This window comes from Capra hircus, chromosome 4, assembly GCF_001704415.2.
Source record: "Capra hircus breed San Clemente chromosome 4, ASM170441v1, whole genome shotgun sequence".
NCBI lineage: Eukaryota > Metazoa > Chordata > Mammalia > Artiodactyla > Bovidae > Capra > Capra hircus.
The window spans coordinates 118,182,351-118,199,366 of record NC_030811.1 but is presented as its reverse complement, the minus strand read 5'-3'; positions in this window follow the sequence as shown (position 1 = coordinate 118,199,366).

Genomic DNA, 17,016 nt, shown 5'->3' with positions numbered 1-17,016 from the left:
GCCCCCCAACCCACTAGACCTGGTGGACACCATCAGCCAGCACCAGTATGCCCCCAAAAAGGTTATCAAACTGGAGCCAGCCCTGCACAACAGAATACTCACAAAAGTTGTAACTGGGTCTTACATAATCTTGCAAGATTGATTCAGGAAGATAGAAAATCTGGCAGATGAATTACTAATAGTGATGCTGATTAGTAATCAAAAGACTCCCAATAAATGGATGAATTCTTCTTGTTGTCAGTCACTAGGTCATGTCTGATTATTTGATATCCTATAGACTGTAGCAGGTCAGCTCTCCTCCACTATCTCCTGGAGTGTGCTCAAACTTGTGTCCATTGAATCAGTGATGCTACATAGCCATCTCATCTTGTGTCACTCCCTTCTTCTTTTGCCTCCTATCTTTCCCAGCATCAAGGTCTTCTCCATGGATTTTGTTCTTCACATCAGGTTGTCAAAGTATTGGAGCTTCAGCTTCATCATCAATCCTTCCAGTGATTATTCAGGATTGGTTTCCTTTAGGATACAGTGGTTCAATCTCTTTGCAGTCCAAAGGACTCTCAAGAGACTTCTTCAGCACGACAATTTGAAAGCATCACTTATTCATCATTCAGCCTTCTTTTTGGTACAACATTCACATCCATACATGACTACTGGAAAAACTATAGTTTTCACTATACAGACATTTGTTTGCAAAGATATGTCTCTGCTTTTTCTTTTTTTCTTTTTTTAATACAAATTTATTTATTTTAATTGGAGGTTAATTACTTTGCACTATTGTATTGGTTTTGCTATACATCAACATGAATTTCATATGCTGTCTAGGTGTATCATAGTTTTCCTTCCAAGGACTAAGTGTTTTTTTGTTTGTTTCTTTCCAAATTTCACGGCTGCAGTGTACATAGTGATTTTTGGAGCCCAAGAAAATGAAATATGTCGCTGTTTTCCCATCTATTTGCTGTGAAGTGATCTGACTGGATGTCATTATCCCATTTTTTTTTTTTTAATGTTAAGTTTCAAGCTAGCTTTTCACTCTCCTGTTTCACTTTCATCAATAGGCTCTTTAGTTCCTCTTCACTCTCTGCTATTAGAGTGGTATCATCTTCATATCTGAGGTTGTTGCTATTTCTCTGAACAATTTGATTCCAGCTTGTGACTTATTCAACCCAGCATTTTGAACGATGTACTTTGCTTAGAACTTAAAAAGCAGGGTGACAATATACAGCCCTATCATACTCTTTTCCCAGTTTTGAATCAGTCAGTTGTTCCATGTCTGGTTCTAACTGTTGATTCTTGACACATATAAAGGTTTATTAGCAGACAGATAAGGTGGTATGTACTCTCACCTCTTTAAGATTTTTCTACAGTTTGTTGTGATCAATGCAGTCAAAGGCTTTAGCATAGTCAGTGATGTTTTTTGGAACTCCCTTCTTTTTTCATGATCCAACGGATGTTGGCACTTTGATCTCTGGTTTCTCTACCTCTTTGAATCCCAAGTTGTACACCTGGAATTTCTCAGTTCACATACTGCTGAATCATAGCTTGAAGGGTTTTCAGTATAAATTTTTTATTGTGTGAAGTATAATTCTCTCAAACATTTGTTAAAAAAAAGTAATATATATATTTCCCGAAAATTTAAAAAAAAAATAAGAGGAAGGAACACTTCCAGAATCATTCACACATCCAGAATATGGTCAGAATCATAAGCCCAATATTACCCTGATATGAAAAGCAGACTCTAACAAAAAGAAAAATTAGAGGAATTTAGAATGATGGTAATGATAACCCTGTATGCGAAACAGCAAAAGAAACACAGATGTAGAGAACAGTCTTTTGGACTCTGTGGGAGAGGGAGAGGGTGGGATGATTTGGGAGAATGGCATTGAAACATGTATGATATCATATATGAAACGAATCGCCAGTCCAGGTTTGATGCATGATACTGGATGCTTAGGGCTTGTGCACTGAGATGACTCAGAGGGATCGTACAGGGAGGGAGGAGGGAGGGGGGCTTCAGGATGGGGAACACGTGTATAGCTGTGGCGGATTCATGTTGATGTATGGCAAAACCACTACAATATTGTAAAGTAATTAACCTCCAATTAAAATAAATAAATTTAAAACAACAGCAAAAAAAAAATAAAAAAATAAAACCATGTTCAATGGTGATGAGATTAAACATTTTCTCTTTAATGAAGAACAAAACAAAGATGCCACTCTCACCACTTTTGTTCAACATAAGCTTGGGAATCCTAACCACAACAGGAAGGCAAAAAAGATAAATAAAATTTATCCAAATTAGAACAAATAATTAGAACTGTCACTGTTTTGGAATGATCTGGCAACATACAGAGAAAACATATAGTCTCAGCCAAGAAAAGAAAGAAAGAAAATTGCTATTACAGCTAAGAACTAATTTAGTAAAGCTGCAAGATATAAAATTAATATAAAATATTTGTATCATTTTACACTGTTATAGCAATCTTTCAGAAGAAGATTAAGAAAACAATCCTATTTTTGGTTCAGGAAAAAAAAAGCTAGAAATATATCTAACCAAGGAGATAAAACACAGGAAATGAAAATTATAAGACATTAATGAGATAATTTGAAAGTGATACAAATAAATGGAAAGACTGTGCTCATAGATTGGAAAAAATAATAGTTAAGATGTTCACAATACCCAAAGCTGTCTACAGATTTAGTGCAAGCCCTACAAAAATATAAATGATATTTTCCATCAAAGTAAAACAAATAGCTCTAAAACTGGTATATCAACACAAAGAATTCCAGAAAGCCAAAATAATTTTGAGAAGGAAGAAAAAAAAATGTAGGAGCCACACTAATTTTCAAGCTATAGTACAAAGATACATTAAGAAACTTAGTATCGTACTGACATAAAAATAAACATCTTGGAATGTGAAGTCATGTGGGCCTTAGGAAGCATCACTACAAACAAAGCTAGTGGCAGTGATGGAATTCCAGTTGAGCTGTTTCAAATCCTAACAGATGATGCTGTGAAAGTGCTGCACTCAATATACCAGTAAATCTGGAGTACTCAGCAGTGGCCACAGGACTGGAAAAGGTCAGTTTTCATCCCAATCCTTAAGAAAAGCAGTGCCAAAGAATGCTCAAAGTACCACAAAATTGCACTCATCTCATACGCTAGTAAAATAATGCTCAAAGTTCTTCAAGGCAGGATACAGCAATATGTGAAACGCGAACTTCCAGATGTTCAAGCTGGTTTTAGAAAAGGCAGAGGAACCAGAGATCAAATTGCCAACATCTGCTGAATCATGGAAAAAGCAAGAGAGTTCCAGAAAAGCATCTATTTCTGTTTTATTGACTATGCCGAAGTGTTTGATTGTGTGGGTCACAATAAACAGTGGAAAATTCTGAAAGAGATAGGAATATCAGACCACCTGACCTGCCTCTAGAGAAAGCTGTATGCAGGTCAGGAAACAATAATTAGAAGTGGACATAGAACAATGGACTGGTTTTAAATAGGAAAAAGAGTATGTAAAGGCTGCATATTGTCACTCTGCTTATTAAACTTATATGCAGAGTATATCATGTGAAATGCTGGGCTGGAGGAAGCACAAGCTGAAATCAAGATTTCCAGGAGAAATATCAGTAACTTCAGATACAAAAATGACACCATTCTTATGGCAGAAAGTGAAGAAGAACTTAAGAACATCTTGATGAAAATGAAAGAGGAGAGTGAAAAAGATGGCTTAAAGCTCAACATTCAGAAAATTAAGATCATGACATCTGGTCCCATCATTTCATGGCAAATAGATGAGGAAACAGTAGAAACAGTGGCTGACTTTGTTTTTCTGGGCTCCATATCACTGCAGATGGTGATTGCAGGCATGAAATTAAAAGACACTTATTCCTTGGAAGGAAAGTTATGACCAGCCTAGAGAGCATATTAAAAAACAGAGACGGGAGGCAGTCCTAAGATGGTGGAGGAATAGGACAGGGAGACCACTTTCTCCACCACAAATTCATCAAAAGAACATTTAAACACTGAGTAAATTCCACAAAACAAGTTTTGAATGCTGGCAGAGGACATCAGGCACCCAGAAAAGCAGACCATTGTCTTCAAAAAGAGATGTTTTTTCAATGGTGCTGTATAGGAGAAGTCTTGAGACTACTGTAAGAATAATAGTGAAAACTAGAAGCAGGAGGCTTAAGTCCAAATCCTGAGAACATCTGAGAACTCCTGACTCTGGGGAACATTAATTGATAGGAGCTCATCAAACTCCTCCATACCTACACTGAAACCAAGCACCACCCAAGGGCCAACAAGCTCCAGAGCAAGACATACCACACAAATTCTCCAGCAACACAAGAACACAGCCCTGAGCTTCAATATACAGGCTGCCTAAAGTTGCTCCAAAACCATTGACATCTCATAACTCATTACTGGACACTTCATTGCACTCCAGAGAGAAGAAATCCAGCTCCACCCACACAGAACACCAACACAAGCTTCCCTAACCAAGAAACCTTGACAAGCCACTAATACAACCTCACCCACAGCAAGGAAACTCCACAGTAAAGAGAACTCCACAAACTGCCAGAATACAGAAAGACCACCCCAAACGCGGCAATATAAACAAGATGAAGGCACAGAGGAATACCCAGCAGGTAAAGGAACAGAATAAGTGCCCACCAAACCAAACAACAGAGGAAGAGATAGGGAATCTACCTGAAAAAGAATTATGAATAATGATAGTGAAAATGATCCAAAATCTTGAAATAAAAATAGAATCAGAGATAAATAGCCTGGAGACAAGGATTAAGAAGATGCAAGAAGGATTTAACAAGGACTAGGAGAAATAAAAAAGAGTCGATAAATAATGTATAATGCAATGAATAAGATAAAAAACACTCTGGAGGCAACAAATAGAATAATGGAAGCAGAAGATAGGATTAGTGAAGTAGAAGACAGAATGGTAGAAATAAATGAATCAGAGAGGAAAAAAGAAAAACAGTTTAAAAGAAATGAGGACAATCTCAGAGACCTCCATGACAATATTAAGTGCTTCAATATTTGAATCATAGGAGTCCCAGAAGAAAAAGACAAAAAGAAAGACCATGAGAAAATACTTGAGGAGATAATAGTTGAAAACTTGCCTAAAATGGGGAAGGAAATAATCACCCAAGTCCAAGAAACCCAGATAGTCCCAAACAGGATAATCCCAAGGCAAAACACCCCACTACACATATTAGTCAAATTGACAAAGATCAAACACAAAGAACAAATATTAAAAGCAGGAATGGAAAAACAACGAATAACACACAAGGGGATTCCCATAAGGATAACAGCTGATTTTTCAATAGAAACTCTTCAGGCCAGGAGGGATGGCAAGACATGCTTAAGATGATGAAAGAAAATAACCTACAGCCCAGATTACTGTACCCAGCAAGGATCTCATTCAAATATGAAGGAGAAATCAAAAGCTTCACAGATAAGCAAAAGCTGAGAGAATTCAGCACCACCAAACCGGCTCTCCAACAAATGCTAAAGGATATTCTCTAGACAAGAAACACAAGAAGAGTGTATAAACCTGAACCCAAAACAATAAAGTAAATGGCAATGGGTTCTTACTTATCAATAATTACCTAAACGTAAATGGATTGAATGCCCCAACCAAAAGACAAAGACTGGCTGAATGGATGCAAAAACAAGACCCGTATACATGTTGTCTATAAGAGACCCACCTCAAAACAAGGGACACATACAGACTGAGAGTGAGGGGCTGCAAAAAGATATTCCATGCAAATAGAGACCAAAAGAAAGCAGGAGTAACAATACTTATATCAGATAAAATAGACTTTAAAACAAAGGCTGTGAAAAGAGACAAAGAAAGACACTACATAATGATTAAAGGATCAATCCAAGAAGAAGATATAACAATTAGAAATATATATGAATCCAACAGGAGCACCACAATATGTAAGACAAATGCCAACAAGTACGAAAGGGGGAATTAACAATAACAAAATACTAGTGGGAGATTTTAATACCCCACTCACACCTATGGATAGATCAACTAAACAGAAAATTAACAAAGAAACACAAACTTTAAATTATACAATAGACCAGTTGGACCTAATTGATATCTATAGGACATTTCACCCCATAACAATGAATTTCATCTTTTTCTCAAGGACACACGGAACCGTCTCCAAGATAGATCATATCCTGGGCCATAAATCTAGCCTTGGTAAATTCAAAAAAAAAAATTGAAATCATTCCAAGCATCTTTTCTGACCATAATTCACTAAGGTTACATCTCAATTACAGGAGAAAAACAATTAAAAATTCCAACATATGGAGGCTGAAAAACGTGCTTCTGAATAACCAACAAATCACAGAAGAAATAAAAAAAGAAATCAAGATATTCATAGAAAAGAATGAAAATGAAAACACAACAACCCAAAACCTGTGGGACATTATAAAAGCAGTGCTAAGGGGAAAGTTCATAGCAATACAGGCATACCTCAAGAAACAAGAAAAAAGTCAAACAAATAACCTAACTCTACACCTAAAGCAACAAGAAAAGGAAAAAATGAAGAACCCCAGGGTTAGTAGAAGGAAAGAAATCTTAAAAATTAGGGCAGAAATAAATGCAAAACAAACGAAAGAGACCATAGCAAAAATCAATAAAGCCAAAAGCTGGTTCTTTGAAAGGATAAACAAAATTGACAAACCATTATCCAGACTCATCAAGAAACAAAAGGAGAAAAATCAAATCAATAAAATTAGAAATGAAAATGGAGAGATCACAACAGACAACACAGAAATACAAAGGATCATAAGACTACTATCAGCGTTATATGCCAATAAAATGGACAACTTGGAAGAGATGGACAAATTCTTAGAACAGCAAAACTTTCCAAAACTGAACTGGGAAGAAATAGAAAATCTTAACAGACCGATCACAAGCACGGAAATTGAAACTGTAATCAGAAATCTTCCAGCAAATAAAAGCCCAGGTCCAGACAGCTTCACAGCTGAATTCTACCAAAAATTTAGCGAAGAGCTAACACCTATCCTACTCAAACTCTTCCAGAAAACAGCAGAGGAAGGTAAACTTCCAAACTCATTCTATGAGGCCACCATCACCCTAATACCAAAACCTGACAAAGATGCCACCAAAAAAAAAAAAAAAAAGAAAGAAAAGAAAAGAAAACTACAGGCCAATATAACTGATGAACATAGATGCAAAATTCTTAACCAAATTCTAGCAATCAGAATCCAACAACACATTAAAAAAATCATACACCATGACCAATTGTGTTTTATCCCAGGGATGCAAGGATTCTTCAATATCTGCAAATCAATCAATGTAATTCACCACATTAACAAATTGAAAAATAAAAGCCATATGATTATCTCAATAGAAGCAGAGAAGGCCTTTGACAAAATTCAACATCCATTTATGATAAAAACTCTCCAGAAAGCAGAAATAGAAGGAATATACCTCAACATAATAATAGCTATATATGACGAAACCATAGCAAACATTATCCTCAATGGTGAACAATTGAAAGCATTTCCCCTAAAGTTAGGAACAAGACAAAGGTGCCCACTTTCACCGCTACAATTCAACATAGTTCTGGAAGTTTTGGCCACAGCAATCAGAGCAGAAAAGGAAATAAAAGGAATCCAAATTGGAAAAGAAGAAGTAAAACTCTCATTGTTTGCAGAAGACATGATCCTCTAGATAGAAAACCCTAAAGACTCTACTGCCGGGAGCCAGCGTGAGGAACTCCACCCATGGCAAAGGTCATGAGGAAGTAGGCTTCGGCATACACAAAGGTGGATTGAGCCCCAGGAAACCCCCTGTTCCTGAGCATCTACCCCTAAAACCAGAGTCAACCTACTTTACTGTTTTATGCTCTCACCTATACCTCTGACTTTACGGGGGGCTGACCCCCATTACCTCTCTCTGAGAAGGAGTTAACTTACAGCTCTAAGTCAATAAAAATTCCTAGGCATGACAAGAGTGTTTCAACTTACTAACTCCTCTGAAGGTTACCTAGCCTGCCTGTACAGGTTTGTCAGGCCACATGTGATTGTTTACAGCCTTCCAGTCGCGAGAGGCAGGAGATGTTTTAGACTTACTGAAGGCAGATTCTTTTGGGAAGTTAGAAATTATTGGTAAAGTGGGTTGGTTAGGAATTATATTAGTAAAGGGTTTTTCATTTGTTGTACCAATAATTGCTGCTAATTCCCTGCCCTGGGTGTGACAAGGGTGTCTCAGGTCAAACCTCTCTGCTGACAGACTAGCTTGTGTGACAACCTCTCAACCACAAACAGCACAGAGAGTTTGGAGTATCTTGGAAGTCTTAATTAGCATAGGGCTTTTCTCATTGTTGAGTCACTGATTGCTGCCAGGCCTCCATATCGTTAGGCACCTGGGAATATATTAATCAATGTATTTGGAATGTAAAAAAAGGAAATATAGTAGTTTTTGATGTTAACAATACTAGACTTTTTGAGTTAATGAATTTTCTCTTTTGTAATAGATCACTGTACTTTGTTATAAAGTACAAATTTGCTATGTAATAATGTAACTTTATCACTATCTTAAGACTAAATAGATCTTAAGGGGAACATTGGTGAAGGATTTTCATTTGTTGGGCTGATGTTTGCTGCTAAATCTCCATATTCCCTGCCCTTTTAATGAATATAACTAGCATATAGGAGAAATAAGTATTAACCTTTAAGATTAATCATGTTAACCTTAGGTTAAATAAATTCCTTTCTTACTTGGAACCCACTACACCCTCACCCTATAGGAATGCAAACTTTATCTGGTACCTTCAGAGGGTGGTGCCTGGTTTAAGAAAAAACACCCTTGGAAAAAATAAGGTTTTTGGTTATCAGAAAGAAAGGATCATAAAATGTCAACAGGCCTCATGGCCAGAAGTGATGTAAAACCCCGAAGACTTTTTTCTTATACATTTACATGAAGAACCTGATTTTGATAAAGGTCAGGACTGCTGACCCCAATGTAACTCTGTATTCATCCCTATGTATAACAAAAGGTATATAAGCAAATCTAAAAAATAAAGAAATTGGATCAGTTTCTGGAAAGACTGATTTCCCCATGTCATTGCTTTCTTGCTCCCCATTTTTCTAGCTGAATTCCCATCTGAAGTGTGGGTGCTTGCCGTGTCTACTTACTTGCCCCGGTTTTTAAGTTCCATGCGAGAAGGAACCCAAGGAGGGGCTCCTTCTGATATTCACGTGGCACTGGTGGCCCAACATAGATGTTGCAAATTCCTTGTCTTGGAATTTTATTGGTATCCCACGTAAACCAAATTATTCAGCCTCTTTTTCTCCACTAATTTTCCTACTGCACTATTTCTTTCTAATCTCCCTCTATATCTTTAATTAAGCAATTAATTCCTAGAACGCTGATTCCATCCCCACCTTTGAATTACCCTGGATCCACTGGGGAAGGACCCCAGCACTCTACCAGAAAATTACTAGAGCTAATCAATGAATATAGTAAAGTTGCAGGATATAAAATCAACACACAGACATCCCTTGCATTCCTATACACTAATAATGAGAAAATAGAAAGAGAAATTAAGGACAAAATTCCATTCACCATTGCAACAAAAAGAATAAAATACTTAGGAACATATCTACCTAAGGAAACCAAAGATCTACATATAGAAAACTATAATGCACTGGTGAAAGAAATCAAAGAGGACACTAATAGATGGAGATATATACCATGTTCATGGATTGAAAGAATCAACATTGTGAAAATGAGTATTTTACCCAAAGCAATCTACAGATTCAATGCAATCCCTATCAAGCTACCAGCGGTATTCTTCACAGAGCTAGAACAAATAATTTCACAATTTGTATGGAAATACAAAAAACCTCGAATAGCCAAAGAAATCTTGAGAAAGAAGAATGGCACTGGAGGAATCAACCTGCCTGACTTCAGGCCCTAGTACAAAGCCACAGTCATCAGGAAAGTATGGTACTGGCACAAAGACGGAAATATAGATCAATGGAACAAAATAGAAAGCCCAGAGTTGAACCCACACACCTATGGCCACCTTATCTTTGACAAAGGAGGCAACAATATACAATGCAGAAAAGACAATCTATTTAACAAGTAGTGCTGGGAAAACTGGTCAACCACTTGTAAAAGAATTAAACTAGAACACTTTCTAACACCACACGCAAAAATAAACACAAAATGCATTAATGATCCAAATGTAAGACCAGAAATTATGAAACTCTTAAAGAAAAACATAGGCAAAACACTCTCTGACATAAATCACAGCAGGATCTTCTATGGCCCACCTCCAGAATAATGGAAATAAAAGCAAAAGTAAACAAAATGGGATGTAATTAAAGTTAAAAGCTTCTGCACAACAAAGAAAAATATAAGCAAGGTAAAAAGACAGCCTTCAGAATGGGAGAAAATAATAGCAAATGAAGCAACTGACAAACAACTAATCTCAAAAATATACAAGCAACTCCTGCAGCTCAATTCCAGAAAAAAAAACGACCCCCCCAAAAAAATGGGACAAAGAACTAAATAGATATTTATTCAAAGAAGACATACAAATGGCTAACAAACACATGAAATGATGCTCAGTATCACTGATTATCAGGTCAATTCAGTTCAGTCTCTCAGTCGTGTCCGACTCTCTGCTACCCCTTGAATCACAGAACGCCAGGCCTCCCTGTTTATCACCAACTCCCGGAGTTCACTCAGACTCACGTCCATTGAGTCAGTGATGCCATCCAGCCATCTCATCCTCGGTCGTCCCCTTCTCCTCCTGCCCCCAATCCCTCCCAGCATCAAAGTCTTTTCCAATGAGTCAACTCTTCACATGAGGTGGCCAAAGTACTGGAGTTTCAGCTTTAGCATCATTCCTTCCAAAGAAATCCCAGGGCTGATCTCCTTCAGAATGGACTGGTTGGATCTCCTTGCAGTCCAAGGGACTCTCAAGAGTCTTCTCCAACATCACAGTGCAAACGCATCAATTCTTCAGTGCTCAGCCGTCTTCACAGTCCAACTCTCACATCCATACATGACTGCTGGAAAAACCATAGCCTTGACTAGATGAACCTTAGTCGGCAAAGTAATATCTCTACTTTGAATATGCTATCTAGGTTGGTCATAACTTTTCTTCCAAGGAGTAAGTGTCTTTTAATTTCATGGCTTCAATCACCACTTGCAGTCATTTTGGAGCCCCCAAAAATAAAGTCTGTTATAGTTTTCACTGTTTCTCCGTCTATTTCCCATGAAGTGATGGGACCGGATGCCATGATCTTCGATTTCTGAATGTTGAACTTTAAGCCAACTTTTTCACTTTCCTCTTTCACTTTCATCAAGAGGCTTCTAAGGTCCTTTTCACTTTGTGCCACAAAGTTGGTGTCATCTGCATATCTGAGGTTATTGATATTTCTCCTGGCAATCTTGATTCCAGCTTGTTTCTTCCAGTCCAACGTTTCTCATGATGTACTCTGAATAGAAGTTAAATAAGCAGGGTGACATTATACAGCCTTGACGTACTCCTTTTCCTATTTGGAACCAGTCTGTTGTTCCATGTCCAGTTCTAACTGTTGTTTCCTGGCCTGCATACAGATTTCTCAAGAGGCAGATCAGGTGATCTGTTATTCCCATCTCTTTCAGAATTTTCCACAGTTTATTGTGATCCACACATTCAAGGGCTTTGGTATAGTCAATAAAGCAGAAATAGATGTTTTCCTGGAACTCTGTTGCTTTTCCATGATCCAGCAGATGTTGGCAATTTGATCTCTGGTTCCTCTGCCTTTTCTAAAACCAGCTTGAACATCAGGAAGTTCATGGTTCACATATTGCTGAAGCCTGGCTTGGAGAATTTTAAGCATTATTTTACTAGCGTTTGAGATGATTGCAATTGTGTGGTAGTTTGAGCATTCTTTGACATCGACTTTCTTTGGGATTGGAATTAAACCTGACCTTTTTCAGGTCAGTAAATTAATTAGCCTCCAATTAAAATAAATAAACTTAAAAAAAAAAAGCAGAGATTTTACTCTGCCAACAAAGATCCCTCTTGTCAAGGCTATTTTTTTTTTCCAGTAGTAATATATGGATGCGAGAGTTGGACTTTAAAGAAAGCTGGGCTTCTAATTGATGCTTTTGAACTGTTGTTGGAGAAGACTCTTTAGAGTACCTTGGACAGCAAGTAGATCCAACCAGTATATCCTAAAGAGATTAGTCCTGGGTGTTCATTGGAAGGATTGATGTTGAAACTGAAACTCCAATACTTTGGCCACCTGATGTGAAGAATTGACTCATTTGAAAAGATCATGATTCTGGGAAAGTTTGAAGGCATCACCGACTCAATAAAGATGAGTTTGAGTAACCTCCAGGAGTTGGTGATGGACAGGGAGGCCTGGAGTGCTGTGGTCCATGGGCTAGAGAAGAGTCAGACACAACTGAGTGACTGAACTGAACTGACATAAAAATAGACACAAAGATCAGTGAAACAGAATAAAACACTCAGAAATAAATCCACTTTTATACTGTCAAGTAATCTATCACAGAGGAGACAAAATAAACAATGGGGAAAGACAGGCTTTTTAATAGTGTAGGGAAAACTGGAAAACTGCATGGAAAAATAAATAAATCTAGTCCCTGTTTTACACCATATACAAATATAAACTCAAAATGAATTAAAGGCTTTAATATGAGACAACAAACCATAAAATTCCTGGAAGAAACTTTGAGAGTGTGTTCTTTGACATTGCACTAGCAAAATTTTTTGGCATAGTCTCCTTACTCAAGGGCAACAAAATAAAAAATAAACAATTAGTATTGTACCAAACTAAGAAACTTTTACACAGTAAAGAAATCATCAATGCAACAAAAAGGCATCCTACACAATGGGACAAAATATTTGAAACAATATACTGATAAATGATATATCATATAATATCAAAATTATATGAATAAATCAAGCAACTCCATTTCCAAAATATCTGACTAAAAAATGGAGAGATTGTGAATAGACATTTCTCCCATTTTCAGTCCATATAATACTCTTTATCATTTACAGTATTAACTACATAGCACCTAACAGAAGCAAAAGATATTAAGAAGAGGTGGCAAGAATACACGGAAGAACTGTACAAAAAAGATCTCCACAACCCAGATAGTCATGATGATGTGATCACTAATTTAGAACCAGACATCTTGGAATATGAAGTCAAGAGGGCCTTAGAAAGCGTCATTACGAACAAAGCTAGTGGAGGTGATGGAATACCAATTGAGCTGTTTCAAATCCTGAAAGATGATGCTGTGAAAGTGCTGCACTCAATATGTCAGCAAATTTGGAAAACTCAGCAGTGGCCACAGGACTGGAAAAGGTCAGTTTTCATTCCAGTCCCAAAAAAAGGCAATGCCAAAGAATGCTCAAACTACTGCACAATTGCACTCATCTCACATGCTAGTAAAGTTATGCTCAAAGTTCTCCAAGCCAGGCTTCAGCAAAACGTGAACCATGAACTCCCTGACTTTCAAGCTGGTTTTAGAAAAGGCAGAGATCAAATTGCCAACATCCACTGGATCATGGCAAAAGCAAGACAGTTCCAGAAAAACATCTACTTCTGCTTTATTGACTATGCCAAAGCCTGGAAGTTTATTGTGTGTATCACAATAAACTGTGGAAAATTCTGAAAGAGATGGGAATACCAAACCACCTGACCTGCCCCTTGAGAAATCTGTATGCAGGTCAGGAAACAACAGTTAGAACTGGACATGGAACAACAGACTGGTTTCAAATAGGAAAAGGAGTATGTCAAGGCTGTATATTGACACCCTGCATATTTAACTTATACGCAGAGTACATCATGAGAAACGCTGGACTGGAAGAAACACAAGCTGGAATCAAGATTGCCCGGAGAAATACCAATAACATCAGATATGCACATGACACCACCCTTATGGCAGAAAGTGAAGAGGAGCTAAAAAGCCTGTTGATGAAAGTGAAAGAGGAGAGCGAAAAAGTTGGCCTAAAGCTCAACATTCAGAAAACGTATATCATGGCATCCGGTCCCAACACTTCATGAGAAAAAGTAGAGGAAACAGTGTCAGACTTTATTTTTTTGTGCTCCAGAATCACTGCAGATGGTGACTGCAGCCATGAAATTAAAAGATGCTTACTCCTTGGAAGAAAAGTTATGACCATCCTAGGTAGTATATTCAAAAGCAGAGACATTACTTTGCCGACTAAGGTCCGTCTAGTCAAGGCTATGGTTTTCTTGTGGTCATCTATGGATGTGAGAGTTGGACTGTGAAGAAGGCTGAGTGCCGAAGAATTGATGCTTTTGAACTGTGGTGTTGGAGAAGACTCTTAAGAGTCCCTTGGACTGCAAGGAGATCCAAATAGTCCATTCTGAAGGAGATCAGCCCTGGGATTTCTTTGGAAGGAATGATGCTAAAGCTGAAACTCCGGTACTTTGGCCACCTCATGCGAAGTGTTGACTCATTGGAAAACACTCTGATGCTGGGAGGGATTGGGGGCAGGAGGAGAAGGGGACGACTGAGGATGAGATGGCTGGATGGCATCACGGACTCGATGAACATGAGTCTGAGTGAACTCTGGGAGATGGTGATTAACAGGGAGGCCTGGCATGCTGCGATTCATGGGGTCGCAAAGAGTCAGACACGACTGAGCAATTGAAGTGAAGTGAACTGAACTGAACTGATTGTCATGATCAAACCTGTAGCTGTATCTCTTTTCTGGAAATAACAACTTGAGTGCATTGAATATATTTGTATTTTCTCCTAAGAATGTTTCTGATAATGTTTCTGTGAGATTTATTTCCAGAAATATATTACTATTCAATGGATATATATGCTATTTCCATTCTTATAAGGAAAAATCCATCAAACATTCTATCCTTGGTAAGTGCATCAAAATGTAGAAGAATTTAAATTTGTTAGTGTTTCATTTTGTGACACTGTTTGGCTTCCCTAGTGATTCAGTGGTAAAGAATCTGCTTACCAATGCAGGATATGCATGAGATGTGGCTTCTATCCCTAGGTTAGGAAGATCCCCTAGAGTAGGAAATTACAACCTGCTCCAGTAAGCTTGCATGGAAAATGTCATGTATAGTGGAGCCTGGCAGACCATATTCCATGGGATCACAGTCAGACACAACTGAGCCAAAGTTATGTTGAAAAATTATTATCAAATATCAGAACACAGTTTACTTTTTCCATGTTATAAAGCTGGGAGAAACAAAATTGATGAAAACAGGCCACTTTGCACTATAATTTGATATTGTATGCTTGAATTGCATTTTGCCTTATTTACCTCAAGAGCTAAAGAGGAGAGCAGTTGTATGCAAATAATAGAACTTCCTACTCTTAGATTCATGATAAGTGTTCCTCTAGAAAGAGCAGAGAAGAGAGGTAGGGTTTGCTGCATCTTGCAATATAAAAATGCACAAAACCACATGTTTTGATGTTTTGACACCCCATTTATACTGCTGAAAACAGGGCATTATTGTGTATTTTTATTTTAATTGTCATTCATGCTGTTAGAAGATGATTTTCATCACCATATAAGGATTTTATTTTTCTTTTCATAAATGAGATTTTCTTATTTTGGGCTTGTGATAATATGAGAGAAAACTTACCTAAATACATGAATGTGAAAATATCAAATGCATGTAAGTCCTTACAGTAAAAGAAAGTAGAACCAAGTACAATTATTTTTTAAATTATTTTAATCATAAATGTATAAAAGCAGCATTTTGTGTAATAAAATGTGTTTGATATAATCAGGTTCTCACATGTTTGGTAAATTGTTTCTATATAAAATTTATAAGCAAGTATATGTATATCATTGCATGTAAAACTAAATTGCAGGCTTTAAAAGTGCAATTCAACAGAACTTTGACTAAAATAAAGCCTACAATAAAATTTATTTTCTAAAATTTTGCATAATTTCATTATATTGAAAAAGCTGGCTATAAAATCAATTTTGAAAATTTATCCACCCTGACATTTATGATATTCTCACACTTACAGTGGAAACCTATTGATTGTTCTTAGAATTTATATTAAAATGTTTCAGAAAGTTGAAGAGAATAATTTCAGCCAATTTTGACTTGTTCAAGCATGACAAAATTGCATTTCATTGACATTTAAAAAAAACTCCCCATGAATTCATGTGTTTCAAAAATATTTTATTCTAAAACAATAAAGTAGGAATACCCTATAAAGTGCTTGTTTTAAGTAATATGATAGACTTTTCTGGAAGTGCAAGCTTATAATAACAGCAGCTCTCCTAGAAGAGATGCTGCTAAGTTGCTTCAGTCATGTCCGACTCTGTGTGACCCCATAGACGGCAGCCCACCAGGCTCCCCAGTCCCTGGGATTCTCCAGGCAAGAACAGTGGAGTGGGTTGCCATTTCCTTCTCCAATGCATGAAAGTGAAAAGTGAAAGTGCCTTTACTCAGTCGTGTCCAACTCTTAGCGACCCCATGGACTGCAGCCCACCAGCCTCCTCCATCCATGGGATTTTCCAGGCAAGAGTACTGGAGTGGGTTGCCATTGCCTTCTCTGTGTAGAAGAGCTAGCAAGGTTCTATTCCATCGCAGTGCCTTGATTTAGTGGGTGTTTAATAATTGATGTTGAATTAAATTTTAACCATTTTCAAACGTAGGGGATTATTAAGGAATTGTATAGAAATTTTTCAAGTATTTATAATTTATAGTGATAACATTTATACTGATTTCCTATGATATATTTTATATTAAAAATAAATTTTTTTCTATAAAGTTTGATAAATAGTTAAGGCTACTAACTCTTTGTTAAGGTTTGGAAAATAAACTGTTTGAAATACTCTAAATTTTTCTTTTTTTTAAGTTAGTGTGTGTTTGTACCATTGTTACTTGTTTTGGAAAATATCATCATGTTTTCTAAAACAAACAAACAAACAAAAAAAAATTCTTAGAAAACTAAAGGAATC